The sequence below is a fragment of the Zingiber officinale genome, chromosome 6A (assembly GCF_018446385.1).
Source record: "Zingiber officinale cultivar Zhangliang chromosome 6A, Zo_v1.1, whole genome shotgun sequence".
In the NCBI taxonomy this organism is placed as follows: domain Eukaryota; kingdom Viridiplantae; phylum Streptophyta; class Magnoliopsida; order Zingiberales; family Zingiberaceae; genus Zingiber; species Zingiber officinale.
Genome location: NC_055997.1, coordinates 71792016 through 71811388, shown reverse-complemented (window position 1 = coordinate 71811388; position 19373 = coordinate 71792016). Strand labels below are relative to the sequence as shown.

The 19373-nt window shown below is 39.0% G+C and overlaps 2 long non-coding RNA genes and 1 other non-coding gene across 3 annotated transcripts; all 3 read left to right on the top strand.

Moving 5' to 3' along the window:
* The first annotated feature begins 2364 nt into the window (after nt 1-2364).
* LOC121998853 lies at nt 2365-2470 on the top strand. Its single transcript, XR_006116644.1, has one exon. It is a non-coding gene; the product is annotated as a small nucleolar RNA R71 (small nucleolar RNA).
* Nucleotides 2471-4212: 1742 nt separating this feature from the next.
* Nucleotides 4213-5303, top strand: LOC121994062. Its single transcript, XR_006115567.1, has 4 exons — nt 4213-4699; nt 4787-4870; nt 4942-5035; nt 5247-5303. It is a non-coding gene; the product is annotated as an uncharacterized LOC121994062 (long non-coding RNA).
* A 6869-nt stretch (nt 5304-12172) lies between these two features.
* LOC121994061 lies at nt 12173-13326 on the top strand. Its single transcript, XR_006115566.1, has 3 exons — nt 12173-12909; nt 12981-13074; nt 13287-13326. It is a non-coding gene; the product is annotated as an uncharacterized LOC121994061 (long non-coding RNA).
* Nucleotides 13327-19373: the final 6047 nt, after the last annotated feature.

Here is a 19373-nt window from a genome sequence, read left to right as displayed (position 1 = left end):
AACAATAATAATAATTCAGAACATTATGCTCCATAAAATATCTGCTGAATAGAAAGTAGCTTGTCCTGCATAATAGTCATCAACCTCCTTTTGACGAGTAGCTACTACTTGATGAGTAAAAATAATTAATTATCAACCAAGTAAAAAAAATATACTTTCAAGCTATTTAGCGTTAGTTAGACATCTAGTGTCAACTAAAAAAACATACCTCCAGATTATGATTTAATGGTAGGATACTCATGCAATCTCCTAAGTACTTATGGATCGATTCTCAAATAAGACATTTTCCTATTAGGATTCTATTTAATAAAACTTTTGGATTTGTGAGAAATTTACTACAAGAAAGCTTCTAAGAAAGCTACAATACGCTACTAACGATTTTGACAGACTTTAGTAGAAAATTGGTTTCCTTAGTTGAATTGTTTGAGTAAACCATTGCAAAAGTGTCCTGAGGATGCCAAAAACATACTTCTATTTATCTGAGCATTTATCAGTAATATAGTGTTTCACATCAATATCCATCTTGTATTTATATATCGTAAATAAAAACTACTTTAATTGTACAAAAAAAAAAAAGCATATTATCAAAACTGTAACTTCATAAATAGTCAAAAGTAAGCGCCCTTGTTATGCCTTAAACGTGCTTATAATGGCAAAAGCTATTCAATGACTCAAATTCTTTAACGTTTCCACCATTATCTTGATAAGCCAATTAATTGTACATTTCCAATGATTCTTTAATTTGATCTCTAAATGGTCTATTGGAGATGTTCATTTGTTCATGCCAAAGTCAGCAACTGCCAGGAATCAAACTTTTACTTACAGTCTTCTGAATCTCTTGCAGGAAAGGTTGTCGAGGCATGAAAGGAAGAAATGTGTAACATTAATGGGCATGGAAGGAATTTCTGACCTTGATGCTTTATATGATTCATCGATATTGATCAAGAGAACTGATGCACCTCTGGTTGAGGAGCCGCGTGTGTTTCCAGATTTACCTGGTGATATGGTGAGCTGTCTGTGGGGCCGGTCATCCAGCTTAAAATTAAATGGATTATAAAAGATGGACATCTAAATTATAAAAAATCAAAACAAAACAAATAAAATGTGCACTTCTGGTTGAAGTACTAAAAGCTAAGATGCCACTTTGTTTTCACTTCCCAGCACATAACGGGGAAAGCAACCATTGAAATAACAATGGAATAATAATTCCATTGTTAAATTAATAACAAAATATTATTTCAATTGTCAATTAATGATTAATTAAATTTTCAATCATTAATTAGTGACAAAATTTTAATTTTATATTTTGTCACTAAATTCTCAATGGGTTGTGTGGACAAAGGAGATAATTCTCGAGATGTTTCCACAACATAACTCCCTACACTTCCTTTCAAATCATTAACATCATCACATACTGTGAAGAACATTCCAACATCATTATCTTCAACAGGAGAATCAACTATAGGAGGATCAATAACTTCACCTGCAATCTTAAGGTAATCTACCTCATCACATTCATCATCTGAAAATTTAATTCCATTATAATGCATTGTAAACCTAGGAGAAAGATCTGAAAACTTACTGACTACTGCATTATCATTACAATCCTTATCTGAAGAGTCTTCATCTTTATACACATCAAGAAATCTACACTCAACCCTATTAGTATCATAGAATTTACCAAAGTCTTTGTTTTCATTGGCCCCTGCTAGCTTTTGTGGAAAAGGAATCCTTAGTAGAGGTCTTGGGAAGGATTGATCATTCTTTTTCCCAAATTCTGTTTGAGCTTGTGGCAGAGGTTCAACATGTTTGTCTAGTGATGGTATGACCAATCGTTGAGGGAAAGGTACTCGTAGCCTTTGGGCACTTTCTGGAGTAATGGAACTGAGTTTTTGTAGTCCTCTGTTGTTTTTCTCCTCAATTTTGTATAAGTCCTTTTTCAGAAGTTCTTCATGATACTTGTCACTTCTCAACTTAATATCATTACACTATTCACTGGACTTTGTCTGGGTAGGAGGGGGGTCATGTTTGAACTATTTTAAAACTATACTATCAATCTTTACATCCAACTATTTGAACCCCTCATTCTGTGACTTGTGATTTTTAAAATCCTTGGATGGTTGAATTGCATTTTGTTTGACAAACTCTTTTACTTTCATGGCTTGCGCTTCTAGAATTATCGGGGGAGAATCCATTCAACTTTTATCTGATCATTCTTGGAAGTTCAATGTCACTTGATCAATTAATATATATGCTTCTTCCACACTTTTATTCATAAAAGAACCTCCAACTGATAAATCTAATAAAGATTTATCTGAGAAAGAAATTCCCATGTAGAATATATGCAATTGCAACCACCTTTCTAAACAATGATGAGGAGACTGTCTTAATAAACTTTTGAATCTCTCTCATGCTTCAAATAGTGATTCCCCATCTGCTTGAGCAAAACTTGTAATGCAATTCCTCATATACATTGTTTTGCTTGGAGGAAAAAATTGATTTAGAAATTGTTGCTTCAATTGTTCCCAATTTGTGATACTTTGAGAACGAAGAAAATAAAACCAAGTCTTTGCCCTATCCTTGATACTGAAAGGAAATGTCATCAACCGAATGACATCCGCTAAGACATCCTCACAGTTCACCATATTACAATATTCAAGAAATTCTTCAATGTGCAAGTATGGGTTTTCTGATATTTCTCCTCCAAATTTGTGACCTTATATCATGATGATTAATTTTGGGTCTAGTTGGAAACGTTTTATTTTGATATAAGGTTTCACAATGGGAGACTAAAATCTTAAAGAAATTGGTATAGAAAATTCTCTTAAAAGTCTGTTTGACATGTTAGTGTTCATGGATATCTAAAAAAAAATATACAAAATTGAGAGCAAGAAAGAAAATACAGAAATAAAGGAAAGGAAACAAAAACTGAACTTCAATTTAAATTGCAAGAAAAAAATGAAAAAATAAAAAGTATGAATAACAAAATAATGAAAGATAAAGAATAAAGAATTAAAGAATTATTGTCTAGACTCTAATGTAAACTAACTAGATTTAAAATACTCAGTCTTTGGCAACAACGCCTAAAACTTGATATGTGTAACCGCAAGTGCACGATCGTCTTCAAGTAATGAAATTTATGAGTCGATCCCACGAGAATTGGGGATTAAATGCTAATTGGTTTTACACTTCGAATTAAGCTAAACAGCAATTGATAATCATTTATTTTGGATTTTTCAACTAAGACGTGAAAAATAATAGAAAAAGAATATAACTGAGAAAGTCCTTAGTTCAGAAGATGTTCTAGGCCATGGGTTTCATTGTAATGATGAATGATGTGCTATGAATTTGCTCTTTCCTAGTTTTCCACTTGTATGTTTGTAGAACAGTCTAAATTACTACCAAATATCGGAACGTATACTCAAAAGAGGCAACAACTTATGCATCAATTTAATGAAAATTCATGTTCACATTCAGACATAGACACACAACAATGTATCTAGCTCAGAAATTAGATCTACGCATACAGAAATACAATCTAGATAGATAAATTTATGTTCATAAGAAAAGCCTAATTGCTAGCATTTCATCAAATAGAACAAGTGTCATACAAGCTTTATCAAACAAGGAAATTAGTAATTCAATAGAGTTTACAGCATTCACACATTACAATTACTTCCTACATCCTAGAACAATAAAAATCTACTCCATAATTAGAAAATCTACAATCCAATGACTCAAATTCATAAGAATTTCAAGAACCCTAAAGAAGGGGAAGAAAAACTTTTCCTTGATGTCAAGTGAAGTCCTTGGATGAAGATCTTGGAGTGTCGATGAGAATAGAGTAGTAGGACGACTTCAGATTGCCCAGATAATGCCTCCGAGTGCAAGGATTTGACCTCTATCACCCCTTCTCGCCTTGGATCCTCCTCCCCTTTGAAAGAGAAGTGCTCCTTATATAGAGGTGAGGCACGGGGTGGTCGTGCCTGGAGGCACGACCAAGCCGCTCCCTATGTAAAATACCGGAAAATAGGCGAATATTAATAAGGGAATTTTTCGGAATTTTTGGAAATTTTTCGGGAATTTTTCGGAGCTCGTACGGACGAGTTGATGGGGATAAAAACGGGGTCCAGAAAAACCTGTTTAGGCTACCCCATTTAAGTGAGGAAAAGTTTATATATTTAATTCTTTTTCTTTTTCCTTATTTTTCTTTCCCGTTTTCTTTTTCCCTCCCGCGAGCCCGAGCCATCCCCGACGCCTTCCCCTCGGACCCGACGGCTGTGCCCTAACCGCTCGGCGCCGGTTGTTTCCTCCCTTCCACTCCTTCTTCTTCTCCACTTCGCCTCCCAGTGCCGAGTTCTTTCTCCTCTTGGCAGCGTCGCCGGCCACCTCCTCTGTACCGCCCACCAGATCTGACCCAGCGTCGTTGTCGCCTTTGCCCTAGCGTCGCCAATCGAGCCTTCTCCGCCGCTGGGATCAAGACGCGCCGCTCGACCTTGTGAGCCGACGCCGACTGTCGGCCCTCCTTCTGATTTCCGCGACACTGAGCCCTAGTTTTTGAAGCCGTCGTCGCCACTGGATCGCCGCCGTGCCCTAGCAAGTAGCCGGCGTTGCACAGAGTAGAGCCACCCCTCACTGCTCCGCCTCTTCTCTGTTCTTGAGCAATCCTTCATTGTGGTAGAATTAGGTCACGGTTAAGGTAAGTTTGATTCTTGGTTTTTGGATTTTTGTTCTTGATCAGAATAGAGTAGTTGTGATCAAGAAATTTGCGCTTGTTTTCTAGCAGAAAAACTTGGGATTTCCAGCAGCAATCATTTTGTGCTGGCAGCAACAGTCCTGGTGTGGATCAACAAGCACAGCTACGAGATAGGTAAGAAAAATTAGGTATTTTTGGTTTGTGATCTCATCTTGAACCGACAGTGAGGAAGAATTTTCTAACAGGACTTGCTGTGGGGTTTTCTTGGTTCAACAATTTAATCCAGTAGTTGTTTACATTAGATCCAGCAGCAACTACAGTTGTGAATTGAGATAAGAGGTAAAGAATTTAATCATCTTGTAGATGATTGGTTGATAGGTTAGCAAGGAATGTTAATTTAGGTTATGTTTTGTATTTGGTATGAGTTGGATTCTGGGTGAGATTTATGTGGTTGTTGATTAGTGTTTTTTTCCTAATCTAGTGTAGGAGATTTTTATTTAGCTATTTTTAGGTGTGTAGTTAAATAAAAAGATTTATTTGTTTGACACAGGACTTTGACGCGAGACGAGTATCTCGGAGTCAGATTTGGATCATTTTATCGGAGGCGGGTACTTTTGACTTATGTCATTTGATATACATAGTAGTGAATATAACAAGTTGCATTAATTATGTTTCTTATTTGTTTCGGTTAATCACTATCCAAAACTTGATACATGCTTGATTGATTGATTGGTTTGCATCTTATGTATACATTACTTGTTTATACATGCTTAGAGGGGTAGTGATATACCATGCTTCACCATGTTCAGGACCTAGGTTTTATACCTTGTGTACCTTTGATTTGATTTGATTCGTTGACCTATGATGCACTTATATATATATGGATTAGGTCAGGATATGTTGTGGTTAGTGTCATGCACCATTTGTATGATTGCATGCTGTGCGATAGTTCGCTCCATTATTGTGAGCACATCGCCAGTTACATGGATCTGCACACACCACTCGTGGGTTAGTGGTTGATTCAGGCAGAGTGTGTTGCAGCAGGGACTCTGTTAGGCACCGTTGGTCCGCTCATGGGTAGTGTGACACAACGTGTTATCCGGCAGGGATTCCTCCCCGTCATCGTGTACCGGGAGATGAGAGCATTGCGCTCCCCCATTTATGATTTGGGGTAAGAGAATAGGTGTACTCCGACATCCACTCGGTCACTCATCGGGAGTAGTGACGACAGTGTACGGTTGTCACAAACCCACCTCCGGCCTCTCTATTGTGTGAGATGATCGACTGACGTCAGGGGTGACCAGGACGCATCATTGGCATCATATGCATGATGCATTTATTGCTTGTGTTTGTGGTTGTTGCATTTATATGCTGCATATTGTTTGGATACCTATGTTTGACATGCATACAGGATTTCCATATCACTCGGACTATTTTGTCCTTATACCCAGGTCCTGGTTAGTACAGTATTCTCCTGTTTACTTTAGTTTGTATTTACCTTTATTACATCAGGAGACTGTACGCATGATTAGTGCTAGGTGTTATTTCCTTACTTTGTATATCAGTTGTACCTGCTGAGTTTTGGACTCACCCCGCCTCCATTGTTGTTATTTTTTTTTTCAGGTTGATGCTGTCAGGAGAGAGTTCCAGTTGCTAGTCCCCTGCAGACCACAAGCTGTTTTATTCTTTTGGTTTGTTATTTAGACTGTGTTAGACTTATTCTATTTGAGGATTTGGATATTGTATGGACTCTTATGATCGATGAATTTTCGTATGGTTTAGATTTGTTCTACTACATGTCTGCTTAGATGACAGAAGAGGTAAGTTGGTTTTATTGTCGGATTTGAGCTTTACGAGTGTAATGGAGTAGGGTTGTTTTCGAGTCATGATATTACTGATTTGTTTACTTATATATAAACTGCGTGGATGTATATGTGGTTGTATTTGATTGTTTTTATTATTTCAGCCGCCTGTGGCTGAGGTATATGAGGATGTAGAAAAGTTTCAGATTGTCCACCGTACAGGGGAGATGCTGCCGAAATTTTCTCGGACAGGGACTCCTCTGGTGCGTGACAATTTAGTGGTATCAGAGCTTAATTTTTATGATCTTTGATTTCGTATTTTGGGATATTTGGGATAACCTGATACCAATTTAAATGGTATCAGAGCGCCAAAGTTTGGCGATACTTGTTTGATTTTCGTGTGTTGAATTTTTGAGATTTATCTGATACCAATTTATTGGTATCAGAGCGGGTTATGATACCTGCTTTAAGGTATTCTGGATATTTGGATATCTACTTCGGTTTGTACGGATTTTTGTTATGTTATGTTTCGGACTTCTGTTTCGGATTTATATGGATTTCCAGTGATTTTCTCATTTGAAATTTTGAGGTTAATTTGGGGACTGGACAGCGACGGAACATCTCCGGACGACATATAGGTATGATGTTTATTTTATGATAGTTATGACATGTATTAGCACTTTATCTTTAGTACATGTCTGGTTGTTGTAGCCCATATTACATGTGATGGGTTAGCCACTGATCTTGGTCGACCTTAATGGAGATCAAGGATTATAGGTTTCTGGTGATTTTTCCTATCATGCCATCAGTAGTTTTAGCTTCTGATACTACTAGTAGGAGATGGAGGCACGTACCAGCCTCTGTTATTTTTAGCTGGGTAAAGATGAATTGAGATGTTTTCGTAATTATGTAGAGAATATAAGGACTTTTTTTTTCTCTCTCTCTTTGTCTGTGGAAGACATGCTTGAGATCCCAATTGAAAATGTTGAGCACCAATTGCACCTTTGGACTAATATGCAACTTATGCAATAGAAGGCTCTTGCCAAAGAAATAAGGGAGCCCGTGAATGACCAGGAGGTTGCTTTGTGTGAATTTCATCTGGGAAATAAAATTTTTGGTATGATTGACCAATGTAGTTACAGTGAAGAAACCTATAAGAAAATGGTGAATATATATGAACTTCATAGACTTGAATAAGGCATCTCTTAGAGATTTTTTTCTTCTACTCCCAGATTGACCGGATGATGGACAACATGACTGGTTACGAAGTGTTAAGTTTTTTTGGATGTCTTTTCTGGATAACCAAGTTTGCATTCATGACTGCAGAGGATGAGCCTAACACTTCCTTCTGGATTTTAAAAATAAAAGTACTTAATTGTTACAAAGTCATGTGTTTTGGTTTGAAAAATACAGATGTACTTACCAATTACTAGTCAATGTATTGTTTGGAGATTTGGGGTTGGGTGAAATACAATAGTATACATAACTGACATGGTAAAAAGTAAAAGCAGAGGAGGTGATATGGAGGATGTAAGAGGAGTTTTCACAAGTCAGGAATGAGGTTGAATCTCTTGAAATGTACATTTAAGGTTAGATTATGAAAATTTATTGTGTTTACAGTTCATCAAAAGGTAATTGACGTGAATCGGGAAGGTCCAAGCTGGACTCAAAAGCTAGCAAATTTCTTTATCTGTCATAGCTTTGGCATTTGACAGTTGACAATAACAGATTTAGCACTGCGTGTAGAAAGGGGCTAGGCGTAGATACAAGAGAAAGTTTGAGAGAATTGTTCAACCACAAGTTTAGAGATCCCGCCTGATTCAGTGGTGGTAGAAATGAAATTTTCAGAAGTGATGAATTCACTCCTAAAGTATCCTGAAGGACTTCCAGGTCTTGTACATGGGTACATATTACATATGGCGGGAGTATTGACCCATCAAAATGTGTTCATGATTTTAATTTTTGAATGTCTTTGCATGGGATATCAGATGGCTAATGTGCCAAGTTTTCCTAACAACAATGCAAGGAGAGGCACATTGTTCTTTGCTGGATTGCCATTGGGGAAGATTGTCAGGTTAACTGGAGTATTATATGGAGTTTTGAAGTCTATTTTGTTGATAATAGTAGAATAGTCTGAAGTGTTGGTAATGATATCGAATTAAGGTAGCAATGAGCCGCCCTTTGAAAAAATTTGAAGAGATTCATCTAGTTGGCTAGGCAATTGGACAATTAAAAATTGAACTGTCCAAATGATCTCCTTTAAATTTGTCTTGGGGCCATCCTAACTCTCATACCTATAAAAGAAACCTTTGAAGGATTACACTAAAATGCAGGTAACAAGCAAGTATGCTACTTCAGATGATGTCATGTAAGATAAGGGTGTATAGTTGAACCTCTTATGGTCGAGGGGCTAAGGAGTCTTTGACAGTAGGAAGTGAGTCTTGAGAGAATTTAACAAATTTCAATCAGTGATGATGTTCAAGGAGATACCTTTAAATTCCCCACTATATAAGTATTCAAGGAAATCAAGAATCATAATTTGTGTTGTCTGAACCTCAACTTATTCGATCTGCATTACATAAGAAAATAGGTTGAAGTAGTATTGTCAATGTCATCTGGATCACAAACATGATGCATATGATTGCATTCATTGAAAGATTCAGATTGAAGTATTAGTAAGTTAAGGACACTTAGATAAGTTGCTAGGTACAAGGAACAAGGATTATAAATGGAAATAGAGGAAACTTGAGAACTAGTGCAGAAGCATATTTACTTGAATTATTGTTGGACCTGCATTTTGAGGAGAGAGCAGTAATGAGCTTAGGCCTTATGTCCAAAATATATCTTCATTTTTGCAAAATATGTGAGCTTGAGTATGATTTTGATGTAGTATTTTTGTTAAATGATGTTGTAGATAATCATCAGGATGTCCTGTAGTTTGAATTTAGACTATGAATTTCCTACTGGAGAAGAGTTTTAATGTATACCGATAGTTTTGTTTAAGTGTTGTATCTCAACACATTCTTAATGAAGGATTACACACAGAGGGACATGGAGACTGAGAGTATGATTTTAAGAAACTTGACGAGAAATAGAATAAGGACCTTTGGGATAACTATTCTTGATGTAACTGTGGGGAGGAACCAAATATTCAGGTTCTTCATGGAAAGTTTGGATAGTAGACTTACCCTCTACTTAAAAATGTGATTCTAGGAAGACTAACATTGAGTAAATTAAAAACTTGTTTTCAATTTATCATCTGGTTTTGAAGTTCTTAACCATGAATGGAATTGGAGCAGTAGATTTGATCTAGTAGAGTTGAAAAGTTGTTACATCTTTAGATACGAACCAGATCAGTACATCAAATTGAAGAGGTAGAAGAAAGGTCTCAGGATGAAAAATTAGCCTAATCTACTAGAAAGTTTGTAGCCGAGGTGGATCAATCTGAGTTCAGCCTTAGAGCCAAGCTTGTTGAACTGTCCAAGGAGTATGCATGAATTCAGTGAAGGTGCAGAAAGGTAGTTGAAGTTAGGTGTCTAGCTGGATAAATAATGATTTGATATTTGGAATGCTAACTTGCTCTCATGGGGAGTAGAGATTTATTCATCTGATATTATGTGGGCTGATATTTTTGAGGATAAAAATGAGAGTGTCTTGATGTTCTTGAATTCTGACTTTATCTTTTGGGTCGTACACATTTATACATATGATTATTGTGGGTTTCTAGTAGATTATACCCGAGTGGTTAGACATACATGTCTGATTGTTTATTGGAGGTATTTTGTCGATTTAAACTGAGTTGTGATATGTGGAGATGTGTTCGGTGTAATATTTGAGGTATCTTGTTTATTATATGATTGTTCTGAGTGTATACTCGTGTCGATTATGATTTGTTTGAAATATTACGTTGATTATACTCTTGGCATAGGTGTATATATGTCATGTGAGTGTTGTTGAGGTGTATTGTTGATTATACCTATGTTGATATATGCACACTGGTTCGATATGCATTGTTGGAGGTATCACGATGAATTATACCTAGGTTGTGAGTATGTGTAGTGTGTACAAATTAGAGGATTATGTCGATCATACATATGTTGTGTGAGCAAGTATGCCAGGTGTATTGTTGGTAGCAGCATGATGATTCTACTTATGTTGAATGCAGGATGTGGAGTGTCTGCATTATGTCATTTGTTGGATTACCCTGTCAACCCATATTCTTATCAGTGGGTGACTCACTACGATGTGGATAGATTTGACGATGAGTTTGATGTGAGTGCTGGATTGTTATACCTTTGGCTGCCCATAGTGATATGTGGTTGAGTGATCTCGTGCAGCCTCTAGTTGGATAGTTAGGTGCCTTGGACACTTATGGATCGTTTGTGGTGGAGCGGAGCTCCCACATATTATTGTTGGTTTGTGATAGAGCGTTGCTCTTACATATTTCGGATTGTTTGTAGTAGAGTGTTGTTCCCACATATGTGGTATTTCTTGTGATGGAGCGTTGCTCTCACACTGGTGGATCTATTCTTTGGTGATTTGTATTATTGGTGATTATATTTCAGACTTGTTGTCAGGGATCTTATGGTTAGAAATGTCTGTGATATGGACATTATGTGGCATGATTTTACCATTAGGGTTTGTGAAGGCTTAGATGTTTTCAGAGACTTGATGATTTTGATATTCCCAGGATGTTTGGATCGGTTTCTATTGTCTTTGTTGACGATGTTGTGATCTATTTCGGATCCGCGGTGAGTTACGTACCTCATCTTTGCATAGTCTATAGATGTTTCAATGGGAACATCTATATGCGAAGTTCAGTAGTGCGTTTTGGGTTGTCTTCTGTGAGATGTTTGAGACACACGGTCACCAGTAGGAGTATACCGTGGTTCCACAGGAGATCGAGATTGTTATCGTTGGGAGTAGACGGAGTCTATAGAAGAGGCTCGCAACTTCCTTTGTTTGGCTCGATATTTCCGGAGATATGTTGAGGGTTTCTCACGGATTGTTATGCTACTTACACGCCTGACCAGGAAAGGCGTGAAGTTCACTTGGACTGAGGATGACAAGACTAGCTTCTAGGAGCTGAAGCGGAGACTAGTGTCGGCTCCGATTTTGGTTTTACCTTTTGGAGAGGATTGGAGCGGTAGCTTACTATCTGGCACTACCACCGTCCCTGTCAGGCGTGCATGACGTATTCCATGTGTTTATGCTGAGGAGGTATATACTTGACCCGATACATGTGCTGACAGATATTTTAGTTTCCGTTCAGCCTGACATTATATATGAGGAGGTTCCGGTATGGATTCTCGACCGGAAAGAGCGTCAGTTGCGGAACAAGACTATCTGGCTGGTTAAAGTCGGATGGTAGCATCATTCGGACGAGGAGGCTACTTAGGAGCTTGAGGATACTATCCAAGCTCGATATCCCCATCTTTTCACTTGAGGTATGAGATTTATTTACCGTTCAGCATTTATACTCTATATCTGTTGTTAGTACTTGCTGATGGTAGATAACGAAATTTGGGACCAAATTTTTATTAGTGGGGGAGAATGTAAAATACCGGAAAATAGGCGAATATTAATAAGGGAATTTTTCGAAATTTTTGGAAATTTTTCGGGAATTTTTCGGAACTCGTACGGACGAGTTAACGGGGATAAAAACGGGGTCCGGAAAAGCCTGTTTAGGCTACCCCATTTAAGTGAGGAAAAGTTTATATATTTAATTCTTTTTCTTTTTCCTTATTTTTCTTTCCCGTTTTCTTTTTCCCTCCCGCGAGCCCGAGCCATCCCCGACGCCTTCCCCTCGGACCTGACGGCTGTGCCCTAACCGCTCGGCGCCGGTTGTTTCCTCCCTTCCACTCCTTATTCTTCTCCACTTCGCCTCACAGTGCCGAGTTCTTTCTCCTCTTGGCAGCGTCGCCGGCCACCTCCTCTGTACCGGCCACCAGATCTGACCCAGCATCGTTGTCGCCTTTGCCCTAGCGTCGCCAACCGAGCCTTCTCCGCCGCTGGGATCAAGACGTGCCGCTCGACCTTGTGAGCCGACGCCGACTGTCGGCCCTCCTTCTGATTTTCGCGACACTGAGCCCTATTTTTTGAAGCCGTCGTCGCCACTGGATCGCCGTCGTGCCCTAGCTAGTAGCCGGCGTTGCACAGAGTAGAGCCACCCCTCACTGCTTCGCCTCTTCTCTGTTCTTGAGCAATCCTTCGTTGTGGTAGAATTAGGTCACGGTTAAGGTAAGTTTGATTCTTGGTTTTTGGATTTTTGTTCTTGATCAGAATAGAGTAGTTGTGATCAAGAAATTTGCGCTTGTTTTCTAGCATAAAAACTTGGGATTTCCAGCAGCAATCATTTTGTGTTGGCAGCAACAGTCCTGGTGTGGATCAACAAGCACAGCTACGAGATAGGTAAGAAAAATTAGGTATTTTTGGTTTGTGATCTCATCTTGAACCGACAGTGAGGAAGAATTTTCTAACAGGACTTGCTGTGGGGTTTTCTTGGTTCAACAATTTAATCCAGTAATTGTTTACATTAGATCCAGCAGCAACTACAGTTGTGAATTGAGATAAGAGGTAAAGAATTTAATCATCTTGTAGATGATTGGTTGATAGGTTAGCAAGGAATGTTAATTTAGGTTATGTTTTGTATTTGGTATGAGTTGGATTCTGGGTGAGATTTATGTGGTTGTTGATTAGGGTTTTTTTTCCTAATCTAGTGTAGGAGATTTTTATTTAGCTATTTTTAGGTGTGTAGTTAAATAAAAAGATTTATTTGTTTGACACAGGACTTTGACGCGAGACGAGTATCTCGGAGTCAGATTTGGATCATTTTATCGGAGGCGGGTACTTTTGACTTATGTCATTTGATATACATAGTAGTGAATATAACAAGTTGCATTAATTATGTTTCTTATTTGTTTCGGTTAATCACTATCCAAAACTTGATACATGCTTGATTGATTGATTGGTTTGCATCTTATGTATACATTACTTGTTTATACATGCTTAGAGGGGTAGTGATATACCATGCTTCACCATGTTCAGGACCTAGGTTTTATACCTTGTGTACCTTTGATTTGATTTGATTCGTTGACCTATGATGCACTTATATATATATGGATTAGGTCAGGATATGTTGTGGTTAGTGTCATGCACCATTTGCATGATTGCATGCTGTGCGATAGTTCGCTCCATTATTGGTTGCACATCGCCAGTTACATGGATCTGCACACACCACCACTCGTGGGTTAGTGGTTGATTCAGGCAGAGTGTGTTGCAGCAGGGACTCTGTTAGGCACCGTTGGTCCGCTCATGGGTAGTATGACACAACGTGTTATCCGGCAGGGATTCCTCCCCGTCATCGTGTACCGGGAGATGAGAGCATTGCGCTCCCCCATTTATGATTTGGGGTAGGAGGATAGGTGTACTCCGACAGCATCCCGTCCACTCGGTCACTCATCAGGAGTAGTGACGACAGAGTGTACGGTTGTCACAGCCCTATCCACTCGGCCTCTCTATTGTGTGAGATGATCGACTGGCGTCAGGGGTGACCAGGACATGTCATTGGCATCATACGCACGATGCATTTATTGCTGTGTTTGTGGTTGTTGCATTTATATGCTGCATATTGTTGGATACCTATGTTTGATACAGATTTCCATATCACCTGACTGCTTTGTCCTTATACCTGTGTCCCGGTTAGTACAAGATTCTCCTGCTTACTTTAGTTTGCATTTACCTTTATTACATCGTATACGCATGATTAGTGCTAGGTGTTATTTCCTTACTTTGTATATCAGTTGTACCTGCTGAGTTTTGGACTCACCCCGCCTCCATTGTTGTTATTTTTTTTTTCAGGTTGATGCTGTCAGGAGAGAGTTCCAGTTGCTAGTCCCCTGCAGACCACAAGCTGTTTTATTCTTTTGGTTTGTTATTTAGACTGTGTTAGACTTATTCTATTTGAGGATTTGGATATTGTATGGACTCTTATGATCGATGGATTTTCGTATGGTTTAGATTTGTTCTACTACATGTCTGCTTAGATGACAGAAGAGGTAAGTTGGTTTTATTGTCGGATTTGAGCTTTACGAGTGTAGTGGAGTAGGGTTGTTTTCGAGTCATGGTATTACTGATTTGTTTACTTATATATAAACTGCGTGGATGTATGTGTGGTTGTATTTGATTGTTTTTATTATTTCAGCCGCCTGTGGCTGAGGTATATGAGGATGTAGAAAAGTTTCAGATTGTCCACCGTACAGGGGAGATGCTACCGAAATTTTCTCGGACAGGGACTCCTCTGGGGCGTGACACCCTGTGCATCTGGTCGTGCTATTTAGCATGGCTAGAGCCAAATTGGTTCTGGTTCTGAGCACCAGGTCATGCCATATGGCACGGCCAGTGCTGTCTTTGGTGTCTGGGCGTGCTAAATAGCACGGCCAAAACAAAGATCGCTCTATTTTCTCTACCTGGGTCATGTCGTTTGGCTCGACCAGTTCTTTAACCCTACAATTTTCTGACTTTTGGAAGTATGGTCATGCCTCAAGGCACGGCCTAGTCCATTTCTCCTTTGGAGATCGGCACGGGCAGGCTCTTGGTCGTGCTCTGAGGCACAGCCATGTCTTCAATTGTGCTGGCTCTGCTTCCTGGCCATGCCATTTGGCATGGCCTGTATCCTTTCTTGTTCCTTGGTCGTGCCATTTGGCACGACCAACTCCTGGAGCTTCTCCTGGTCATGCCTCAAGGCATGGCCAGGTCTAATTTGCTTCTGAAATTATTGATTCTTGCTCTCCTTGACTTGGTCACTCCACTCCTTCGCTTCCCTCACCACAAGGAAGGCATGGCTAGGTCAGAGTTTTTTTTCATGTTGTCTCCTTTTGCTTACTCTGAGTCCTTTATCGCTCCCAACTGCTTCTGAAAAATGAAAACAGACATAGAACTGATCTCTGGACGTAAAATAATAATTATGCTGAAATATGGTAGAAAAATGATGCAAGACACATAGATCATAAACATGAAATATAAGTAGATGTGCGTCAAATAGTACAAAACAACATATATAATCTATGTACATCACCAGCTATGTTCTACTACTTTGTAGCCTCACAACCTTAAATCTATCCTCGAGGGGCACAATCTTAGCCTAGGTCATACAATCTAACTCAGTTCCTCGGCTCAATAATTCACTGACCACTTGGCCTCTCACTTTAGCCCCTATCCTCATGGTTTATGGGATCGAGTACCCTCTCTAGTAAAGGTAAAATCAATGTGTGCTACATTTTAAGAGCCCCTTAGGCTATATTATATTATAATAGCCTCAAGGCTATATTATCCTATGACAACCCCCTTACTATATTATTCTAATAACAATCCTTTAGCTTTATTATTCTAACAGCCCCTTGGGCTATATTATCCTATGATATTCCTTGGGCTATACTAGGATATAACAACCCCTGGTGCTATATTCTCCTATAACTCGGCATAATCCTCACAACCGTGGGGCAACTCCTCTCCCCGATTGGGCAAGACTTGCTCTATTCCAGTACAATCGTCATAATCATGGGATCATTCATTTCCCTAGTCGAGGTGGGATTGGACTTATGATATTCTAAACATTTTTATTATGGGAATCAAGCTCCTCTCCTTAATCCAAATTAAATGATAATCGTAGGATTAAGCTCCTCTCCTTGGTCCTAGCCAAAATGGACATTATGGTATTCTGGATTTTCTTCGAGTATTCTTGGTCTCCCCTTGGAATTTTTGGCATTCTTAGTATTACCTTGATCGCAAGATCGAGCTCCTCTCCCTAGTTGGGGTGGGATTGAACTTTTGGTATTCTAGACATTCTTATTATGGGGATCGAGCTCCTCTCCCCGACCTAAATTAAATGGATATTCTAGCATTCTTGGTTTTCTTCTAGTATTCAAGTCATTCTTATTATTATTCTTGACCATAGGATTGAGCTCATCTCCCTAGTCCGAGTCAAATGGACATTATGGTATTCTGAGTTTTCTTCGAGTATTCTTGGTCTTCCATTGAAATTTTTGGCATTCTTAGTATTATCACCCAACCATGGGATCGAGATCCTCTCCCTAATCAGGGTAGGACCGGACTTTTGATATTTTAGACATTCTTATTATGGAGATTAAGCTCCTCTCCTCAACTCAAATTAAAGAGATATTCTGGCATTCTTCGCTTTCTTTTAGTATTCTTGACATTCTTATTATTATTCCTAACTATGGAATTAAGCTCCTCTCCTCAGTCTGAGCCAAATGAGCATTATGGTATTCTGGATTTTCTTTGAATATTTTTGTTCTGCCCTTGAAAATTTTGACATTCTTAGTATTATCACTAAAGTCGGCCCTAGGTTGGTCAAGATGGGGCCGGCACATAGGACCCCACCTCTAGTGGGCCCACTTTTTTATTTCGTAATGTTTTAATATTTTTTTCAAGTAAATGATTTAAATCATTGAAAAACATAAATTAAAAAGGTGGGACCCACTTTTTTAAAAAAATTTATATTCTTTAAAATAAATGCTAACGAAACAATGTTTTCAAAAAAAAAAAATTAAAAAATATAAATATAAATTCTATGATATTATAGATTTTTTTAATAAAAGTGTCCAATAAAAAAAAGATACCCGGGCCTTTTTCTATTTCTATCTCCCTAAAACTTAAAACCCCTAAATATAAATTTAGTTTGTGTTCTATTAATCAAATTGTTTTTATAGCATAGATTTTATTATTTTTTATATGCATATAATTTTTTTTTTTTTTTTTTTTTTTTGCACTGGAACCTTCAAAATCTAGAGTCAACCCTGATTATCGTCTGGACGCAGAATCGAGCTCCTCTCCCTGATCTAAGTAAGATGAGACTTCTAGTATTCTAGACATTCTTTTGGCATTTTGGCAAATTCAAAATAATATCCACACGGTCGTAGAATCAAGCTTCTCTTCCGGGCCGGTTAGAGATCCGTCTCCTCACAACTCTATAGTAAGATGGAGGCTTTACACCCTATGCAATCCTCAAGCAAAAATGTTGCTCTACCCTTTCACTAGCAACGTCCTACTTAACATGGACTTATCGGACTTTATTCAACTTCACACTTCAGTCCAACTAGGTGAGGTACCTGTGATGCAACTCGGGTGAACACAGTTGGGCCATCCCCCTCTTCTAAATTCCCCTCGAGGGCCCTCTAAGTCCCCATTTGGTCACGACCTTCCCATCTGATCACCTCTCTCGAGCACTCGATGCTAGTCTAATGATGTCGCATTCAGATTTAGGAAATCAACTCTGAGACTTAGTAGGCAACGACTCAGCTCAGGTTAGTCGACTACTCAGCTGACTCAAACTCGGCACTAGAGCATCAAGGCCATCATCCTCTGGGCTTCTCAATCAGGCCTTCTCCAACCTCAACCCCCGGTCTTTCCATTAAGGCATCGAACTCCTCTCCCCAATCGTAGCGGATAAGATTTATGGCCTTCTTGGTTTTCTTATCCCCATGATCGAGGGATTGATAAGACTATACTATCATGATACAGTATCAAACAAATTAATTACTGAACCCTCTCTACACTAATGTACCATAGGGATAATTCATGTTGTCTCTCATAAGGAATGTAACGGGTGATGATACTTCTTAGGATTATGTTATTTGTGATTTTGAATTTTTGTATTATAAATGAGGGTTCGGGGTTTAGAAGTTAAATCTAATTGAATCTAACATAAACTATAATTGCAAGAAAGTTAAAGGCAAGTATCAAACAAAACTAAATATCCAGCGAAACATAATCTAATCTAACCTAATTGTACCCAAACTATTTAACACCATTAGGAAAGAGTAAATTAAAAAATTGTAAATGGTCCCACGGAAGTAATTGCACCCAAATAAATAACCAACTCTAACATTCAAATGAAATAAAGCATAACAAAAATTAAAAGCATTATAAGAAATTAAACAACCTAAATGCATCAACTAAAACCTAACTAGTGAAAGAAATATTTCATCGAATACCTAACGGGCATGAATCTAAGTAGCTTCCATTGCATAGCTTAGTTGGTCACAACGTGTTAAATTTGTAAAAATCGACAAGGATCAATTCCTGACAAAACCGATAGAAATATCCTCCCACAGGGTCATGTGACCTGCTCGATTTCTTGATTTTCCTCAATAGCTGCGGGGCAGCCGTGTGGGGTGTCCGGATCAGTGTATGACTTTTGCAAAAATGAATCTAAGTAAGCCAAATGCATACAACTTAAACCTGGGAACATATTAACTCAACACACACAAAAAAGACACCAACACATTCCCAACACATCTAACAAATGAACCCAAGCTTGCGGACGGAGCTTCTTCCTCGATCAGAATGGATGATGTGATGTTGCCTCCTCCGGATCCAGAAGGGTGTATGGCGCGGAAGAGATAGGAATCCCTAAGCTCTCCGATGGAAACTCGCTGGCGGATGAAGATGGATTGTCCTCTCTGTATCCGGAGAGAAAAGTAGCTGCGGATTGAGCTCCCGAATCCCATAACTCACTGCGGAAAGAGTAGCAGATTCTCCTCTTCGAAACCCAAGAGGAGAGGGGCTGAGGACTGCCCGATGGAATGAAGACGGACTCTCCTCTTCGAAACTGAAGAGGAGAGGTCGAGTGTGGCCGGAGAAGGTGGAGAAGCCTCGGATCGGAGACTTCCAATGGAGGTGGCGTGATATGAGCTCTGCTCTCCCAATCGGGAGACGAAGATGATGAGTGGCGGCCAGATCTCCTCTTCGAATACGAAGAGGAAGATGACCGGCCGAATGGATGAAGTTGAGATAGCTCCGATTGCGGGGAAGAAACTCCGGTGGTGAGGAAAGGGATGGAGGAGGTTGGCGTT